General features: G+C 38.2%; 1 long non-coding RNA gene across 1 annotated transcript; it reads right to left on the reverse strand.

Annotated features, from left to right (window-relative positions):
• Positions 1–4,216: 4,216 nt before the first annotated feature.
• On the reverse strand, positions 4,217–5,605 carry LOC121806272. Its single transcript, XR_006051657.1, has 2 exons — positions 4,688–5,605; positions 4,217–4,594 (listed from the first exon to the last, which is right to left on the reverse strand). It is a non-coding gene; the product is annotated as an uncharacterized LOC121806272 (long non-coding RNA).
• Between the last annotated feature and the right edge of the window lie 217 nt (positions 5,606–5,822).

A 5,822-nucleotide genomic window follows, 5' to 3' on the forward strand; every position in this document is an offset into this window, starting at 1 on the left:
TATTTAAATTCTCTTCGGTATCCTTTCCCTTGAATGCATGTTTCTTGATTCCCTCATGCATATAGTGAGTGTAGAAATCACATATCTAAAAATTAATCGGTTGGGATTGATGTTTTGCTTGAGAAAGTATGTGGATATGCGTTTATGTATGTGTATATGTGAGGTTGTGGATGATTCATTGGTGAATGATATGTGAATATATGAGAACATGGTTGTGAGATCTTTTTGAAGCATGATTATGTGTTGGAAGCATGAATATATGTGTTTGGATGACTGATAGATAAACTCTAATTCGAATTTGTGAAGCATGAAAACTGTGGTGTTCGAACAGTAGATTCCGACGTGTGTTTGACCGACCAAACTATCTTATTTTGGCACAAATTTTAATTGAGTAAAATTTGAGATGTCTTCTGTGTTGTGTATAAATATCAGCCTCTTTTGACGAAAGATGAAATTTTAATGAATTTTTGAAGTTAACTGCGCGGTTCTGTCAGAATTTGTATTCTCATCCAGTGAGTTTCGTTTTTTATTTGACCGACCTAAAGATGTGATTTTGATGTGAAATATAACTGGATGATCTTTGATGTGTCTACTGTGTAGTGGTAAAATTTCAGACCCAACGGAGGTCGGATGGATTTTTAATGATTTTTACAAAAAGATTGCGCAGTTCTGCCAGATTTTTGTCGTGTTAAAATAATACTTGTTGTCAAGTTTGAATGAATTACATGAGGCATGGGTGATTAAGGAACATATCTTATGTCGTGGTTATGTGTTATACGTTGAGGTATACTATGGTGTGTTTCCTTATGTTGATGAACGTTTGGGATGGGTAATTTAAGAAAACGATGAAAGAACGATAGGACATGCATGATAAATTGTATTGATGGAAGGCTGATTATGTTGTGATATTGACAAGGGTTGTTGTGCATACGTGAGCACAAGGAACAAGGGTTGCTTTTGAGTTGTGATTGTGTGGTACAAGCAAGCAAGGTGGGCTTTCATTTACTAAACTCATTTTACGTTTCAAATTATGATGTTGGAGCTATAAGGGTGGTTTAAAGTGTTATGTCATACCATGGATTTTTTGATTGAGATTGTGTGCCTGATGCCTAGTTCGTCTGAGATTACTCCGTTAGGCTATATGGCTATGTGTGAAACGAATTCGGGTCTGAGTAGGGCCGCAAACTCTATCAGGCTGTGTACACTGGTGGGATCGGGAGCCGTCCTAGCTAGTCGGCCAGTCTCGTGGGCGAATAGTGTGGCCACACTTTCGTTGCACTGTGGAAAGATGATGTGATTGTTGGATTGTTGAGAAAGTGGGGAGATTGTTTGCCTGGCCAAACTGTGAAACTGTTTTTGTGATACTCGATGATATTTCTTTTTAAATGTAAAACTCGAGTTCACTATGGTATGGATGACATAACTTGTATAAAATGTTTTCGGCATGAGTCCACTGAGTGCATTAAGTACTCAGCCCTGCATTTCTTTTTAAAAATGTGCAGGTTGAGCGGGATGTTGCGGCAGATGTTGAGTCGAGCCTTAAGGAATTCGGAGGCGTCGTGTCTTCATACATGGGTGTCGTCCTATGACTCTCCCTAGATACCTGTTTTCCGCTGCCATGTCTTGAATTGTTTTGATAAAGTCTTTCGTTTTACTTTACACTTTTTTTATGATACCAATTACCTTGAGACTTTAATTCGCTGCTTAACTTTTTGATAAACTAAAATATTTCTTTTGGAAGTTAATTGAGTGTTGTTCAATGTCGTCTTTTATTGTTTCCCCATAGTCACGATTTCCCCGTCTTCGCCATCCTTAGTAAGGGCGGTCGTGACAGAGTGGTATCAGAGCTTCGTTCTTTCGCTCTGGTCCGAGAGTCTTCTTTTACCTTAAGTCGAGATTAGTGAACCTTAGACTAGAAGTGTCACGAAGGTTCAACATCCAAAGCATCGCGCTCAACCAAAGAAAGTGAGGTATGTTCTAAGTTGTTGAAAGAATGTGAGATCGATGTATAAAATTGATGATGATATGATGAGTATGTTTTGGCAAGTGTACACATGTGAATAATCGTTATGTGTGAGATGATACTGGATGGTACGTTTATGTGGAACATGAGCATGATTGGCATGATGATCCAAACACGTGTTATATGTGTGAATATGATATTGTGATAGTGTGATTATGTGGAATATGAACATGATTGGCAAGATGATCTAAGTACGTCTTGTATGTGCGAATATGATATTGTTATGGTATGATTCTGTGGGACTTGAGCAAGATTGGTATGATGACCTAAGTATGTGTTATGTGTGAAAGTACTACGACTTAAGCATGTGAACATAGGAAGCCCTTATGCTATCTCAACTTAGTGATATGTGACAAGCCTTAGATCTAACACAAACAACGAGATAAAACATGTTTTGAGAAAATTTCTGAGAATGAAAGAGGAGAAAAATGTGTATACGAACAATGAAGTAAAATCTTTCCGTGATGGATTGGTTTCAAATTGAGAAGTATTTTCTGATGTTTGTGAAAAGAGCGAGTTTTGAAGAGGAATGATGGAGTGTTTTACATGAAAGATGAAAATTGAAGAGTTGTTTTGAGAATGTTGAAATTTTAGAGAGAAAAAGGGTGAGTCATTTGAAAATGATTATTTCAAACATATATGTGAAGTGCATGGTGTCTGATTATGTGGAAAAAAAAGGGAAAATATTTTTGAGGTTGATGTTTTGCAATGGTAAGGACTAGTTGTTCATAGTGGAATTTGATTGACAAAAATATAACATGTTATGGGAAATTGTTGAAAATTTCAGAAAATCTTTGAACCTTAAATGAAAGCATGTTAGTTATTTTCTTTTAGGAAAATTAAGATCAGGAAGTGAATGAGAAATATGACATGAATGAGAATTATTTGGTATGTGAATCGTATTTTAAGTGATGATTTATTTACGTTGAAGTGTGAGAGTTTGAAGAAAATTTTATTTCAACAACTTTGAATGTTAATGTGAAGTGTGAAAGTGTTTTGCTTTGAGATGTGAAAACGTGGTGTGTTATAGTACTTGTTTATCTGGAGTATGCATGATTTTTAATGTGATAGTTTGTTATCTACGAGATGACGAAATGTGTTGTGAACATAGAGTACCCGAGAAGTATGTTAGATTGGACGATTTCTGATTTAGTTGTTGACAACTGCAGTATCACTTTTCCGAGTAATAGGACAAATGGAAATATGTGGTGTGAACTCGAACCTTATGGAATGACTACGAATTTAGTATTGATATCTTTCCTGAATGACAAGAACAAGGAGAATGCGAAAAGACATGGTATATGATAAAGAGTTTAAGAAAATAAGAAGTGCAAATGGAAGAGATGTTCCAAACGAGAAAATGTTCGAAGCAAGAAGAGATGCGAAATGATGTAATCCTACAATGGAGCTAGAGATCATACCTGCGAACTAATAAGATAAATCCAATCTTATGTCAAAAGTGGCGATGCGACGAAAATGACCGTTATTGCGTGTAGAGAGCGCGAGTATAATTACAGTGTTTTAAAAGAATGACTGCTATGGCACGCAAAGAATATTATGAAGATATGGATTCTGACTATCATTATTAGTGGCAATGACACGAAGAATCTCAGCTTGGAATCCGCAGTTTCCTAGAACGATGTTACCATGTTCGGCCTAAAAAAAATGAACGAGAGAGTGTGACCTTCGTAGCTAGCTTGAACAATTTTAAATCAACAGTACTTACTTGGATTCTAAGTTCTTTTCGATACGTATTGAATAACCGTGAGCCCTTGTCTATTTAAACCCCTTGGTTGACCCATGCTTTGCAAGTAATGCATATTATTTCTTTTCCCCATTGAGTCATAACTCACTTTCAGTTCTTGGAAAATGGTGTTGCCTTCATAACTTTGGACACTTGGATTGATTGTAGTCCTCTTGACTTATTATTTATATGAACAATATTTTGACTTTGTGAGCCTTTGTGTAACGCCCGTACTTTTTAAGTACTAATTAAAATATGTCGTGAATTAGTTAAATTGAATTTTTGTCGTCATGCTATGCTTCTCTTTTTTTTCTTTATGATGGAGTATAGTATTTACGTGCTTGGTATGAAATGAGACGTCCCTTTTATTTAAATGATGGAGGTTACTAGGAGACGTGTTTGAAAATTCTCGTTGAAGTAATGACGTTGATGTTGCTATACATGGCAAATTGAATGAGATGGTTGAGACGGATTTTATAGTACTTGGAATAACACCAAGTTATTACAAGACAAATAATAATTTGTCTAAAGGAAAGGAAACGAAAAAATATAAGAAACGAACAAATATAAATATAAGAACTTGGGCCGATCCAAATTAATTCTAATCAAAGTCTAAATGTCCTTAACAATTTTAAAAGAGTGTTGGGCCATCAAACTCTCTTATATTTTTCCCAACTTGAGCCCAACTCCACAAATAATATTTTTGGCCCAATTTATTCAAAGAAGTTCTTCGTGCAAGCCCAAACCCTTCCTCTCAAGAAATGGAATGCCAACTTCCATGATTTTCCATCTTCCACCTCCCAATCTTCCATCTTCTACATTCACTCCTACAAATCAAAGGTCACACAAGTTAATTATATCAATCTCTTAACTTCTCTCCTCACAACATACACTCACTTAGCAAAAATCAAGCTACACACCACTCTCAGTCCCTCACTGCCTTTAGCAATATCCGTTCCTAAGTGAAGAGGAACCCAAAGAAAAGTTACAGCAAGCTCGGTTCCATTCATAGAAACAATCAGCCAAGCCAAGGAGCTCATCCCTTTCGATCCCACCAAGTTCATTGCAACGAAGGTTTAATCCCTTCCCTTTGATCATTGCTACACAATGCATATCATCACACATAACTCCCGCAAATAACTAAATCAATAACTCAATCACCAATCAAACAACATCCTCAAAAACATTCACAATCAAACACCCACGGCAAATTAACCGGAAAATACTAATTAACATAAAAGTTGACTAAAGAACTTATCTTTTGGGGTTGTGCGGGGCTGTTCGGGTTGGTTTCGGGGTTGGTTCGGTGATGAACGATGGCTGCCCGAACACGTTGGGGGTAGTACAGCAATCAAGAGGTGACGGCGGATGACGGCGACGGTGGTGTGCAATACGGCCAACCGCGTTGCGTCTCCTGCTGTGGCCTGACCCTGCGGCGATAACCTGGGAATGCACGGGCTGCCGATCCGCAGCCATCGACGCGACGAACTGCTGTTGCGCGCGTCGTTTGTGCACAGCAGCGACAACCAGGCGGCGGTGACTCCACAGTGGCGGTGGCAATCGGCGAAACAGCAGCGGCAGCGGCTGAGCGACGATGCCTTTCCCCCTCGCTGCATCGGTGGTTTTCGCGGAGGAGACAACGGTGGTGGTGTTCACGGATGGTGGAGAAAAAAGCGTATTGGTCGCCGGCGTGAGTGAGGTCGATGGATGCTAACAGAAATTGTGTTTCTGGAATTGAGGATTCTATGGAAATTGGGGAAATTTGTGAAGGAGAGTGAGGGAGGTGGAGGGTATCGAGAGAGAGAAAGGGAGTATTTTGTTGACTCCTTTTTCTTTGACTTTTAGTTTATGCTTTGTTATTTTAATTACTTGGGGACTGTAAAATTAATTGGAGGTATAAGGTGAGGAATTGGGCATTCTAATTAAATCTTTGGGTTGATAATTTAATTAATTTTGGGGAATTTATTTCGATACCGTGGAGAAAAATACGAGGAGCCAACAGAGGAAATATTGGTGTAAGCGGCCGACCGAATAATCGAAAATGCATGAAAACCG

The sequence above is a fragment of the Salvia splendens genome, chromosome 6, assembly GCF_004379255.2.
Source record: "Salvia splendens isolate huo1 chromosome 6, SspV2, whole genome shotgun sequence".
Lineage (NCBI taxonomy): Eukaryota > Viridiplantae > Streptophyta > Magnoliopsida > Lamiales > Lamiaceae > Salvia > Salvia splendens.